This window comes from Rhinatrema bivittatum, chromosome 2 (assembly GCF_901001135.1).
Source record: "Rhinatrema bivittatum chromosome 2, aRhiBiv1.1, whole genome shotgun sequence".
Classification (NCBI taxonomy): domain Eukaryota; kingdom Metazoa; phylum Chordata; class Amphibia; order Gymnophiona; family Rhinatrematidae; genus Rhinatrema; species Rhinatrema bivittatum.
In genome coordinates, this window is record NC_042616.1 from 38,512,405 (window position 1) to 38,527,738 (window position 15,334).

At 45.0% G+C, this 15,334-nt stretch overlaps 1 protein-coding gene across 2 annotated transcripts in view; it reads right to left on the reverse strand.

Moving 5' to 3' along the window:
* LOC115083857 (zinc finger protein 271-like) overlaps positions 1-15,334 on the reverse strand; it is a 634,158-nt gene that overhangs the window by 148,026 nt on the left and 470,798 nt on the right. The gene's annotated exons all lie outside the window — the stretch shown is intronic.

The following is a 15,334-nucleotide window of genomic DNA, read 5'->3' on the forward strand; positions in this document are numbered from 1 at the left end:
CACCGCAGGGCGGAACCCATTCTGCTTCCTCCTGACTATTTATGGTCTCGTGCTCATCTGGGGGCTTTTCGATAAAGTTACCAAATCACAGTGCCTCTTCCCCCACCCCCAGAATTCAGCCCCTCCTTGTCACCATTCTTGGGGACTTTTAGTTTCTGCTCATCCAGAGCTCAGGGATTGGTACTAAACAGACTTTTCTCTCTTATTTATTCAAACTCCTCCCCCCCACCACCCCCATGCATACAGTATGTAGCACAGAGCTTCCCAAACTGTGGGTCGGCACCCCAAATGGAGTCACAAACCCTTCACCTGGGGTCACAAATGCCTCAAAGTGTGATGTCTAACCAGCAGCAGAAGTAGTGGAAATCAGCATGGAACTTTTGAGCTAGCGTGCACTCTCAGGTCCTGCAATGGTCCCAACCTCGTTTGAGTTTCCACAAAGCCATGTGTGAGAAGGGACTAGGGCCACTGCAGGGCCTGTGAGCTTTTACTGGCTCACACATCCTGTGCTGATTTTCATTACTAATGCTGCTGCTGCCAGTTGCAGATCAACATCAGGCATTGGACCAGCCATTGAGGAAGAGTGGGCAGAGTGTGCACAGGTCTGTGCAGGTTGTCACTTCTTTTCTATCCTCTCCCATCACTGAACTTACCTAAGAGAAAAATGTTGCCCCTGTCAACAGCCTGCCCTCTCTTCCCATTAGTTGTCATCCAGTTATCGCCTGAGGTTCAAAGGAAAATGTTGCTGCTGATCCTAGTCAAGGAGATGTTTGGATGGGGGCTGTTTGAAGGGAGGGATCAGATACAGAAAGGGTTTGAGGGTTGGTTCAGTGGGAGTGGGATTGGCTGGGGAAGGTGAGAGGGGGTGGGAATGCAGGAGAGGAGCTAGGGGTGAGAGTATCAACTAGGGGGGTATGTGAGAAAAGAGAACAGAAGGAGATGATAGATGAGTTGGGGTTACAAAAATGGCTTGGAGATGAGAGAGGTTCAGTGGGAGCTGACGATGCCTGAGCCTTCCATGCGGCCTGGGAGCCGCCGTCATCTTCTTCTTCAGCGGCCTGGTGGCCTCCCCGAAGCTCCTCTCCCGCGGCCCAGAGGCCACCATTGTCTGGGTCCTCTTCCGCAGCTTGGAGGCCGCTCCAGAGCTTCTCTTCACGCAGCCTGGAAGCCGCCATCAACTTCATTCTTCGGCAGGGAGCCACCGACCTCAAGGCCTTCTTCCTCCTTCACTGCAGGATGTCGCTCTCCATGGTCCTGCCTCTTCCTTAGGCATGCAGCTGCGCCTCCTCTGTTCATTTAAAGGGCCAGCAGTGGGCTGTCTTCCTAGGTTCCTCCTGTTGATGTCCTCTAGGCATTTCCTCTTCAGCCCTATAAAGAGGGCCTTCCTTTACTCAGTCTTCGCCTTCGCAAGGAGTTGGTCATGACCCAGCATGGCAATTTCTTATGTTCTTAAGGCCTCCCTCACAGACCTCCTTATTCTTGGCATAGACAAAGGCCAATCCTTTCTATTGGTCCTTCTGGATCTGTCAGCAGCCTTTGATACCGTCAATCACTCTATCCTCATAAACCAATTAGCGGCGATAGGAATTTCTGGATTGGCGCTCTCCTGGTTCAAATCGTTTCTCACCAACAGAGGTTATAAAGTTAAAATCCAGAACAAAGAATCATCATGATTCGACTCGGCCATTGGAGTCCCTCAAGGCTCCTCTTTATCCCCTACACTCTTTAATATTTACCTCCTACCTCTCTGTCAACTCCTCACCAACCTCAACTTAATACACTTTCTTTATGCAGACGACATCCAGATCCTGATCCCCATCAAAGAATCTTACTCAAAAACCCTCAAATTCTGGGAGTCCTGTCATCAAGAAATCAAAAGCCTCCTCAACAGCCTAAATCTGGTACTTAACTCCACTAAAACGGAACTATTACTCATTTCTCCTGAGAACAACAATCTCTCGACTTGTCTTCCAACCTACAAACCACTCAAGTGAGGGATCAAGGTGTGCTAATCGACAATAAACTAAACTTCAAAGCCCACATCAAGAAAACAACCAAAGACTGCTTCTACAAGCTGCAAGTTTTAAAAAGGATAAGACCCCTCTTCCATGCCAAAGACTTCAGAACCATCCTCCAAGCTCTCATATTCTCTAAATTAGACTACTGTAATTCTACCTTACTAGGCCTTCCATCCTCCTACACCAAACCACTCCAAATGGTTCAAAACGCAGCAGCCAGACTACTATCTAACACCAGGAAGAGAGACCACATCTCCCCAGTCCTAAAAGACCTCCACTGGTTACCAATTCATTTCAGAGTAATTTACAAATCCATCACCTTACTATACAAAATTATTCACCAACATACCACAATTGACCTACAAATTCCTATACGTTCACACAAATCCACAAGACCGACCAGAGAAGCCTACAAAGGATGCCTCCTTGTTCCACCTACCAAAACCACTAATCACAGCACCCTAAGACACCGAGCCTTTTCCACAGCAGGCCCACAATTATGGAACACCATCCCCCCAGACCTCAGAAACGAGCCATGCCTCCTAACCTTCAGGAAAAGACTTAAGACATGGCTGTTTAGGCAAGCTTTCCCGAACTCCACCTAACACGCACCATCAATAAAGACTCTACTCAGCAGCTGTATATTTCGGATTGTGTATATATACTGTACTCTTGTATATAATTAACCTCATCTATCTCTCTTTTATTTCCTCCACCCCAGTTTACTAGCCCTTGTTAATTGTAACTGCATCTCTTCATCACGTTTATTTATGTTCTTGGTTGTATTCTTCACTCCCCTGTTTTCATGTAAACCGACATGATGTGAACGCTATCATGAATGCCGGTATAAAAAAAACCTTAAATAAATAAATCTTGTTCCAAGTTTCAGTACCATCGCCTGTCCTCGACCTCTGTCCATCCTGCCGCATCTGCCGCTACCCAGTGGCAGGTCCGAAAGGGCTATCAAGTGGCCGGAGGGCTACCCCATAGACTAGCATTGCATTGTTGGGTCTCTACCGGTGCATGCAGGTTCGGCAGAGGTTAGGGCAGTGGTCAGCTTGCTCCTCCCATGCTGGGGCACGTGCTTCCACGGAGCTCCTCTCTGCAGTCGCGTTGTGGTCCATGGGCACACATCCCCCAGAATCGGGAGCACTCCCTCCCACTGATCCCAACACTAGGGCCACATAATCGTCCCTAGCGTCTCCTTTTATGGTGACCCCTCATTTAAATATAGGATCACATGCCCAGGAGAAGTGGCTGGGCACCCGTTCTCCCGCATTTCTTACAGAATCAGCCTATATATAGATGAGGGACATCAGTACAAAGTTTTTGCACTCTGCCTCCATCTGTTGTTAAGTGGGACAAATCTCACAAGTCTGGACTGGTCTGGCAGGATATTAAGGAATCACGTCACTCTCCCAGAAGCAATTACCCCATCTTACACTGCCTCCTTGGCCCACTGCTCCTCCCCCAAGCATTCACACACCCCTCCCCTCCTCCAACATTCATTACTTCATGCTCTGCCTCATCCCAAGTATTCAGCTCCTTCTCACCTCACTCCCCTTCAGCATTTATCCTCTTTCTCTTGCACAAATCATTGTGGCCTGACTGGGGCTCTGGGTGAGTCCCCTGTAAGTTGATTACCAAGTCCTGGGAGTAAATCTGTTGGGCTTAAAGAAATGTCCACGTGATAAGGCAAGGCCCCAATAGGTGCTTGAACTGGACTCAGCCATAGCATTCAGGACGGGAGCTCTAGCCTTCAGACAAGCTGGGGAACCTGAAACATAAGGAAGCAGCAGAAAAGAAGATTGCTCCAGAAAGGCCTTTGTTTCATACTTTTGGGCATCGGGAATTGGCTGAAGCTTAGGCAAAAGGGGGTTGCTGAGATGCAGGAAGCTGTCTGCAGCAACACGAAGGCATACCTGCTCTTCTGCTCCTGAACTGCTTACTCCAGCCTGTGAGCTACTTTTTGTCTCCATTTCCTCACCTGCACTCCAGCTTATGGCTGAAGCCTGCTTCGGTTTTTATTTATTTATTTATAAACCTTCGCTGTTCCATCTTGAGACTTGCTTCCTGACTTTGATTCTGTGCCTGCCACTCCAACTCATCACCAACTCCTGTTCCTCCTACACAACTTGCCTGACACCCAGACAGTTTAGGCCTGACTTAAAACCATCTCCGCCTGTGGCTCAGCCCTGCCCTGAGCCTGAAAGGTGAGACCCTGACATTATTCTGGCTCCTCACCTCTGGACAGCAGGCAAGGTGCTCTACTCTAGGCTATAGGTAGGGTGTGTTGGACAGGATGAGGAGGGCTGGAAGAAGGAGCTGGCTGGCTCTTTTGACATTGCTTTTCTTTGCTGTCCTATCCTCTCCTGTTTCTGGCTGCAGATAGAAGGGCGTAGCAGGAAAGAGCAGAGAATTGACTTTGCTCCATGCTCCGCTAGCCTCTGCTAAGTCCGGGCTTCTATGTAATTCATTCACAAAACTATCACAGGACTGCAGGATTACAGCAAGTGGAAACCAATTACACAATCTTAGAGATAAAGTCTCGCTTTGTGGGACTCTTGATCTCTCTCCTTCCACTCAGGAAGGTGCCAAACTGTTTTCTCTGCATTCCAGATTTCCTATTAAAGTCAGGGCTGGCTCTGCAGGTTAGAAAGCCGCAGCAGTGTTTGTATAGAGAGGGCAGGAAGTTGGGGGCAATCTCCTACCTGAGCAGAATCTCCTGCAAGCATTTTCCTCTCTGCTTTTTATTTCAGGAATAGAAATGATTTGGGGGTTCCTTCTCTGACTGGGGGAGAGCTGAATGTTTGCCTTTTGTAGTGCAGCTTGGGGGGGGGGGCTGTTACAGGGGCAGGAGGAGGGGGAGAGAAGAGAAGAAGCTGAGATTTTGAACTAGACATTTCTGGTTTCCAATTGTTAATCTGCAAATGAAAGGATGTTAAGTATGTAAGGCCAATGCAGATGAATGCACTTTTCTGCCTGCACTTGAACAGGCATTTTCTGTGCACGAAACTTAATACCAATGCAGCAAGGAATTTTGCATGTAAAAATGTGTTCCTATAGCCCCCTTATATGGAAATCTCATGCAAATGAGGGTATTAAGCAGTACTCCCCAATGCAGAGAGACTGGGTTTGGCCAACGCACCTTTTTTAGCACTGGAAACTTAACTCCTGAGTCAGAGCCGGAGTTAAATTTCCAGTGCTACTTAAAAAATGGAAAAAAAAGGTCAGGAAAACTCCAGGTAAGTGCTAGCAGCTGCCACCACTAAACCAGGTAAGTACTGACGTATATGGGTAAGTGGAAGCAGCCACCGCCACCACTTGGATAAGTACTGATTTATCCGGATATCTGGCATCAGATAGTAGCTGCCAGGTAAGTCAGCACTTATCTGGCTATCAGGCATGGTTTTTACCACTACTTTGCTGATAAGTACTTATCTGCCAATGTAGGAACAAATCACACTAAATAGATAAGTGCTGACTTACCTGGCAGCGGCTGCCTGCTGCAAGATAGCTATATAAATACTGATTTAACAGGCTAAGTGGCGGCGGTGGCTGCTGCCTCTTACCCAGGATAGTGGCCTGTCAAGGATACCTCCCCCCCGTTTCCTGGGTTAAATGTGCTGAATGCACATTTTAAAGTTTATGCGTGTTTTTAACTCCCCATACATTTGCATAGCATTAGCTTACTGCAGTAGGAGTTAAAAATATTTTAGGCTGAGAGTTAAAGCCATGCGCTGAAATCAATCGCATAATGTTTTAAAACTCAGCTACCTGCATTATTTAGATTTAGATTAGCCTGTCAAAGCTTTTCTGTTTCCAACCCTTGGGAGCTCTTCTTCCTACTGGGCATAAACGGATGACATCAAAAAGAGGTCAGAGGTTTACACTGGTCACAAACTGATGACATCACAAAAGGGCTAGGGTTGCCAAATGGCTCCAGATTTGCCCGACAGGGTTGATCCTGTCCTGGGTTTACCTAATTGCATGAAGGAACCTTGTAGCCTTACTTTTCTTAAAGCCTGCAATGGGGAAATCAGAAAGACTGCTCTTGTATTTTGACCTGGTTGATCACAGCACTTTGTTGAAATGCCGTGAGCAGGTAGTGTGAAATTTTAGATAGGTTAAGACCATCTAGTTATCTTGGGCCTATGTATCAAGGTCAGCTAGAAAAGAATAGAGTGATACTGTGGAGCAATTTCAGCAAAGCTGAGCAACATATATTGTGCATTTGGTAATGACAATACTTAGATTAAGAAATAACTGTCTGAAACTATGCTCATTAGAATGCACTTAGAATGAAATCATAGTGAAACTAGCAAGAAGATCTCCTTTTTATGTCTTCTAAATAAACATGGTTACGGGAAAGGAAATGGAATACATCATAAGGTACTCTCTCCAAGATGGAGGATAAAAAGACAACTTGTCCTCAGAGCTAAGATGGAGGATAAGAAATAGAATGGAAGAAGAAAGAACATATATTAGCTTATGTCGGATGATTATTAATCAGTGTAATCGGTGATGGAGGTATAAACCTTGTCCATGATTGGTTAATAAGAATATAAGATATGCCATACCGGGTCAGACCAAGGGTCCATCAAGCCCAGTATCCTGTTTCCAACAGTGGCCAATCCAAGTCACAAGTATCTGGCAAAAACCCAAACATTAGATAAATCACAAGCTACTATTGCTTATTGATTATCGTAATAGCAGTGTAACCACATCCTCTGGCAATGAATTCCAGAGCTTAACTATGCGCTGAGTGAAAAAGAATTTTCTTTGCTTTGTTTTAAATGAGTTACTTGCTGACTTCATGGAGTGCTCCCTGGTCCTTCTAGTATCCATGGTGCGATGCTAATAGAAGTGTACGAGGAATAGGAAAAGAGATATTTCATTGGTTAAGTATGTTTGTAATGTTAATGAAAAATGTATATAATGTTCTGTCCCTGTAATTATGGGCAGAGCAAATGTTAATGTTTTATCCAAGTTTGGCTTTTTTTGCAATAAACCACAAAAGGAGAAGTGCCTATCCTGCAATTATTTTTAAGTGCAGCCTGTTAAAATGCTCGCTCTCTAAAGACAAGAGAGGGCCCAGAAATAGATTTTTTTTCTGAAGCCAGGAATTTTTATTAGAAAATAAGGGACTGGTTTTCCTACTGCCTGCAGTAGAAAAGGCTTTACAGTGGTTATCATCTTCTTTGGGAGATAGGTCTTTGGTGGTTTTGGTTAGGGACAGGATTTCGGAACCATTATGTGGTGAATCGTGGCCTTCCTCAGGGTAGTGCACTGTCCCCATTATTGTTCAGTGTTTGTATGCGTCCGCTGGGGACACGGATTTGCTCTTTAGATCTTAAAAGTTTTCTGTACGCAGATGACATACAGTTTTGGTGGTTCCAGCTGGGAAGGGCTTGACTGCTACATTAATGAATTTGAATGAAGGTTTGCAGAAGACTTCAGAATGGCTGTCAGCTAATCATTTGCTGTTAAATGCTGACAAAGCTGAGATTTTATTAATAAATGAAAATCAAGATAAGTGCCTTCTTTGTCAGTTAAAATAAATAATACAGAAATAAGAGCAGTGGAGAAGCTACGATATTCAGTAGTACTGGATGGCGACTTTTGAGTTGGAATCACATATTGCTGGAGTGTCACAGACAAATGCGTAAATTATGGCCTTTACCGAGTATGTCTTCTTCCTTTCAAACTCGTGCAGACCTATTTTGCTCCTTTGTTGGTTTATTGCAATCCGCTGTTTTGGCGTTTGTCAGACAAATCCCTTCGTTGTTTGCAACAGTACAAAATATGGCAACAAGGGTTATTCATGGTTGCCCAAGAACTAGTGCAGCCCCACTATTGCGTCAACTTCACTGGCTTCCTGGCAGGTGCCATTTTCAATTCAAAGTATTAGTTCTGATTTTCAAGGCATGGAGAGGTCAAGGAGCTGGGCATTTAAAACAACTGTTGAAATGTTATGTCCCAAAAAGATTTAACATCAGTAAAGTGTTCTGGTTTTTTTTTGCAGATTCCATCAAGGAAGGAAGGGCGTAAAGGAGGAAGCCGTAAAAGAATGTTTTCAGTTTGGAGGGGACGAGCTCTGGAATATTTTGTCTAGGGAAATTCGGTTGGAAATAAATTATTTATTGCTTAGGAAGAAAGTTAAAACTTGGCCTTTTCCAAATGATTCATAACAGCCATGCGGAATAAGTGAAATAGGGAGATGGAAGAAATGTCAGTTTCTCATTTTATTTTTAATGTTTAATTGATTTTAATGTTTTAAAACTTGTATTTTGTATTTAAAGCTTTTGTCGTAAACGTCCCTGGGCTGCTCACTAGTCTGAATGATGCAGTATATAAATAATAAATGAAATCAAAACAAAACTACAAATCCCAGCATGCAGTGGGGCAAAAGCAGGACTGGGTCAAGCCTGTTGGGTGAACCTGGAGCCAGCTGGAAATCTTACAGTGGGAGTCCAGCTACTCAAAGTCCCAGAGCTGAAGTGAGGTACAAAGGGAGAATGAAATGGGAGACACACACACACACACACACACACACACACACAGAGGGGCACAGGGAAGGGGGAAGACAAGATGGTGCAAAGGAGGAGGGCAGAGAGACACAGAAGGGAGAGACAAGAGGGTACGGGAGTCGGAGGAAAGAAGGAAGAAATACATGGAGGCAAGGATTGAAGGTATGAGAGTAAAGAGAAGGAAAGAGTGAAACATAAGAGAGAAGGGGAACAAGATAGGGAGGAAAGAGAGAGGGAAAGTAGGAACACAGGGGAGGGATGGGAGATGGGTTCAGGGGAAAGAAAGAAGTGCAAATGCTAAAGAGAAAGTGGAGATGGGGAAGAAACAGATGACGAGGAGGGAGAGTAAGCAGGAGGCAGGGGCAGCACTGATGCAGAAGCAGGCAGGCTGGCAGGGGAAGATACGGGTGAGGGGGGGAGTATGAGGCAGCCAGGAAGCAGATGCTGGAGGGAGAAGGAAGGCGGTGAAACAAGAGTCTGACTATTAATGTTACTATTTCTCATAAACAACTCCTTTTGCTTGAGAACATGCATTTTTCCTGACACTGGGGCAGTGTTGCAGCAGCTGGAGCTGAGGGGGGTGAATCCCAAATACGGAGCACGCTGCCGAGACTCCCGAGAGCTGTGGACGAGGACAGGGGCAGCGTGTATTTACTTTTTCCAATTTTATTACATTTTAAAGAATAAATTGAGAGAAAATACATAATAATGAACATAATTTAGAATCCAAGGCATATCCCCCCCTAACAGACACAAATCACACAACCCTAAGGAACAATTCAGTACAGGGATGGCTTATAATCAAGCTCACAGACAGAAGAGGGGAAGAGCATATAAAGTAAAAGAAAAGGAATGAAAATCAAAATATCACCGTTTTAACTGCATTCTCGGTCGCTTCCAGATGGCCGATCATCCAACCTTACATGGGGTATCCCAGATATACTCACCAGAGGTTTCCCTCACAGAAAGAATTTAATTAACCTGGGTCACAAAAGTATATTTATTACCTGCAAGCTTAAACATACATTTAGAAGGAAATGTAACAGACAATGATGCCCCCCAACAGAAAGTGCCAAAGGGCACCATTCAAGAAATTATTTACACAGTGGCCGGTGAGAAATCAGAAAACACATTTATTGTACACCCATGAAAACACAGAGGTAGTCTGGAAAACAACTTAAGTCCCATTAGACACATTCACTACATATTTATCCATCTACTCTTACCTTAGTGCTTTCCTCACGGTGTTTCTTAAATTTTAGCAAGATCTTAATTAGAGGGACAGGCACACACTGATGCACGTATGACAGCACGCACCCAGGGACACTGATTTTATAACATACACGCACATATGAACATAATTATAACATTGTTTTGGCGCACGTATGTGTGCACCTAATTTTGCACAGAGGAGCACCCAACTGCAGATTTCAACTGTGTAAGTCAGGGAATTTTATAACAGGCACATCTCCGTGCCAAGACCAGTTTCATAAGTTCGTCCACCAGTTTGCCCAGTGTACAGCTAGGTCCTCCAAACTCCCTGGTTTTATATCCTGCTCTCTCCCTCCAGTTACCCGAGACCCTTTAAACTCCTCAGGACTGGCTTTTTTGTTTGTTTGTTTGTTTTTTTACACTTCCACGTCCTCCATAGCACAAGCAAAGTTACACGGCACTAAACCAGGCCCATAAGTATTTACGTGCACACCTCTTAGCTCTGCACCAGAATGCCCACACTACGCCCCTTTTCAATTCCAAGATGTGCGCAGAGCGGGAGATACACGCGCACGTAGGCAGCTTTTATAATATGTCGAGTGCATGTAAGCCCTACACGTACACACATATCCCAATTTTGGAGGGCACTGGGCTTTCAAAATTCACCTTTAAATGAGTTTTCTGCAGCAGTCCTGAACAGAAATTTAGCAAGTTATGTCTGCTCCCATGCTGGATATCAAATAGAATGCAGTTTGCAACATTTTTTTGGGTTTACTGTATTTTATAACATTCAAGACAATTTATAATCTAAAAATGTGGGAAGACATTAAAAGCTTTATATTACACAATCCACGCTATACTGAGGTTTAGGTTTATCTTACAGCAGGCCATGATGGCCTTTGCAACACAGGTGTGCAGAGGAAGGCAGATTTCAAGAGGGCAAAAGCTTGGTTGGATTCAGGTGGCCAATCCTTGGAATTAGCTCCCCTTTTAGTAAGGGCAGTGATAGGAGCAATAATAGTGGAGTAACGATAGTTTTTATCTATCTGTAATAGTTAGCAAATCCTAGAAACACTGGATCACCTTCAGGCCCACAGGATGAGGCCAATCCATAATGGCTGACAACTTGGAGGGATCCATCCAAAGGCCTTGTGCTGATATGATCTATTCGAGAAATGGAAGCTCCGCCTACTTGAACGTGCACTTCTCCAACTTGGTGTATAAGGAGTGGTTTATTAACTGCTGGAGTACCGTCTGGATGTGAGAACGGTGTGACTGGAGATTGGACGAGAAGATCAGAATGTCATCTAAATAGATTATTACATACATGTACAGCAAGTTCCTGAAAGACCATGGAGATATTGCACAGGTTAAATTCCTTGTGATGATCTAAGCTGGTGAAAATGGAAGCTCCTTGCAACCTATCAAACAGTTCCAATATCAAGGGGGTATTTGTTTTTTATGGGATGGCATTCAAACCTCAGTAGTCGATGCATTGGGGCAGGCACTCATCCTTTTTGCCAAGAAAGAAGAAACTGGAGAAGTGGAGAACTTGATGAAGCCCCTCTCAAGGTTAGCCCAGATATATTTGGAAATCACCTCCATCTCAGGGATGGATAGAGGGTATAATCTGCCTCAGGGTGGTATTTTACTGGACACTAAATCAATGGAGCAATTGTACGGACAATAAAGTGAGAGGATCTCAGTCTGTTTCTTGCTGCAAACATCTGCAAAGGATGCATAGGGCCTGGAAGAGCTGGGAGATCCAATGAACAGAGTTGTTTAGGGGGATATACTGGAAGCAGACAGTACCCCAAGAAAGGATATCTCCCTTTCGCAAGTCCATGTCGAGACAGTGTCACTGCAACCAATGTAGCCCAAGCAGTGCGGGGTAAACAACCAATCAAAGCACAAACAAATGATGTGTGTTCTTCAGGCAGGAGACCCTTTCTTAGTGTCATAAGGTTAGTGGTGTAGTGAATAGCTCTGGTAATAGTTCTCCATAGACTGAAAAAATGCAAGTGGGTTATTTTAATGGCACCCGAGATATATGGAACTTTTCCACCAGGGCAGCATCAGTGAAATTGTTGGCAGCACTGAGGTCCAGAAATGCCTCAAGGGAAAAATGCCCATTTCCAAAGTCCAACCAGACTGGTAGAATAATTTGTCATAGGGGAGGACAATGAGTATTACCTAGGGTTGCCTCTCCCACCAACGCTAGGCGTGGGAGTTTCCCACCTTCTTGGGACACAAGGAAGCAGTTTGACCTTTGCCTCCGCAGTATAAGCAAAGGTTGTGCAACCTCCACTGGCACTTCTCCTCCTTCAATATCTTAGCTCGCCCTAGCTGTATGGGTCCCTCAGAGGATACAGGCAAAGGTGGGTGTTGTGGTTTAACCAAAATAAACATTTCATGCCAGCAGCTGGAGAAAGATCTTTCATTTAGATAAAGTATGGAATATGGGAAAACTCCAGGACAGGCAATTCAGTAGCAGTCTCAGAGACCATGGTTTACATAACAGGTTAAATCCAATTTACATACCAATGAGCTAGTTTGTTTGTTTTCATAATATGTTCCCAATTAGTTGACATTAGCACAACATTCTCTTAATAGGATATTATAATTACATCTTATATATATTAATGAAGCTGGGATTCTTGTAGATTGAGCCCAGAAGGCAGGAATGAAATTTAAGACTAAACTTGACACACTTTTGACCTACATTGTAGCATCTCAGCATATATTGATTGGCCTCTTGACCACCTTCAATAATTCTACAAGCCTAATCAGTGTAATTTCAAAGTGCAGTAATAATTGCTCTATGGGAAAACCTTTTCAAAGCATCCTAACATGGGGATCTGACAGGAGACCAGCCATCCGTCTTGACCCTGTCTGAAAGGCCCTGCCAGAATACAGCTATCTGTGCTTCTTCATTCCAGGAGAGTTCTGATGTAGGGGGCAGAACTGTACTGCATACTGCCCTATGGTCATATAACCCTGCCTCAGGCAGAGAAACAGGGAGGCTGACGATGACACTTGACTGGGCTCAAAGAGCTTCTTGAAGTGGGTCAGAAACACTTGGAGGTCACAAAGATTGGGGTCATCTCTATCCCATACAGGAAGCCCATGCCAGTGCCTGACCGGACAGCAGAGAGATAATAAAGGCCACTTTCGCCTGCTCAGATGTGATGATGGCTGGCTAGCACTCGAAATGGATCAGGGACTGGTTGATGAAGCCCCTGCAGGCCTTGGGGACACATTAAAACTGAGTGGTAGAGGCAGGTATAGAAGACGACTGTGATAAGGCAGTAGCAGTCTACTGCAATGAAGATGGAAGTACTGTTGTTACGGCTATGGATGACTGCAATTCTTAGCTGTATTCTGGCAGGGTCTTTCACTCAGGGTCAAGATGAACTGGCTGGTCGTGATACCCCTGCCAAACCAGGAGACTTCATTTCTGTGTGTGTGAAGATAGACATCCGCTATCAAGAAAGGTTCAGAGAATGGGAGGTCTCCAGATGCGGGATTGCCTCGCTCTCATCTTTCAAAGGCCAATTATGTCTCATGTCAGATCCCCATGTTAGGATGCTTTGAAATGGTTTTCCCATAGAGCTATTATTACTGCACTGTGAAACTACACTGATTAAACTTGTGGAATTATTGCAGAGCCCCAATAATGTGATCTTGGTTTATCTGTTGTTGTTGGACCATCCAAGAGCCATCCCATAGATAGTCTAGCAGGAGAACATCAGCGGGGTCCATGTCCTGAACAAACTGTTACTGTTACAAACTGAGGATGCAAACAGCTCAAGGGGGTGTACTGGCTCATAAGACGTAGATGTGGTTGGGCAAGAAAGATCAAGGCAGGCAGAGTTTGAGCAGAGATGGAGTTCCATCAAGAATCAGGGTAAGTGGCAGGCAGAAGCAACATCAAGGTCAGGCAAAAGTCAAGGCAGGTGGCAAGCAGAGGCAGGTCTAGCAGGGTCAACACTAGGAAACAACAACTGGAAGTACTACTAGTGCAGAAACACAGGGAGGGAACCTTTTGCTCAGGCACTGGGCAACAGGATTGGGTTTCCTTTTATGTTGCAGCAGTGGTGAGTTACTGCAAGGCCTATTCAGAGCAGCCAGATATCGTGGAGGGGCAGGATGCTGTGAACCATGCCAGATGATGCAGCAGATGGCAGGACACTGCGCTGGATCCAGGACCAAAAGGTTCAGACCGCTGACGGTGGGGCAGCAGCAGCGTGTGATCAGCACCATGTTGCAAGTACCACTGTGCATGTTTACGCAATTTCCACTATTGCCACTCTTTATATATATAGGCCTATCTGTTTATTGCTTTAAAGCTATTCAGGTATTGCTAAAGTCTGCTGTTCATCTTATTCCCGGCAGCCATTCTTGGGAGCACATTTCACCATTGCTCAAACAGTTGTACTAGTTACAAGTTCATCAGAGAGTGAAATTTAAAATTGTAATTTTTAAGGCTTCAGGATGTGATGGTCCATCCTATCTTGCGAATCTTCTTGCTTTCTATACTCCCAGCCAAAATTTGCGAGCCACAAAGAAATCATTGCTGGCAGTTCCTTCTGTTAAATCTCCCCATCTTTTATTTATTTATTTATTTATTTATTTAACAATTTTTATATACCGGCATTCGTAAGACACATCATGTCGGTTCACAATTAACTGAGAAAGGAAATTACAATGAACGAGGATAGAGAGAGTTAACGATATTACAATGAACTAGGAACAAGGATAGAGAGAGTCAACGAGCAGGGATACAACTTTGTAAAAGAACTGGATGAAGATTATCCATGTTAAGAGTAGATATGCATCAGGATGTTAAGGATGCATGTACACTTAAGAACTTAACATATGAACTTATTTACAATATTAATGTTAAATGCAGGGGCAGGGAGAGGGGGAGCGAGGAGGGGAAAGGAGAGGAGGGGTAGGGGTAGGGGTATAGGAGATCGTTAAGGCAATGGCACTTTCAAGGAAAGGCTGTTCGTAGGAAGGGAGGGGGGGGGTAGGGGAGAGGCAGAAGGGTGCTGGGGAAGGGAGCAGAAGAGAGGCAGAAGGGTGCTGGGGAAGGGAGCAGGGAGGGAGCTGGGAGGGTGAGGGAGCTAAAATGGTAAGGGAGAAGGGGGAGCTGGGAAGGTAGGGGAGCAGGGGGAGTTGGGATGGCGAAGGGGAGGTTGAGGAGGGGGTGTGTAGGCTGAGCGGGAGCTGAGTAATTTCGAGACATGACAATGACTAGGATTGGGAGGAGTTGGGGTATGCCTGTTTAAAGAGCCATGTCTTGATTCCTTTTTTGAAGTGGCTCAGGGACGGTTCTAGGCGGAGTTTAGCAGGAAGGGAGTTCCAGAGGGTAGGACCCGCAATGGAGAAGGCTCTGTCCCGGGTAGTGGTAAGGTGCCCAATTTTGAGTGAAGGGGTTTGAAGGGTGCCAGCGAGGGTGTTTCTGGTGGGGCGATTAGTTTGACGGAAATGTGGCATATCCTCAAGCCAGGGGGAGTTGTTTTTGTATAATGTGTTATGGAGGATAGTAAGTGTTTTGTATTGGGAACG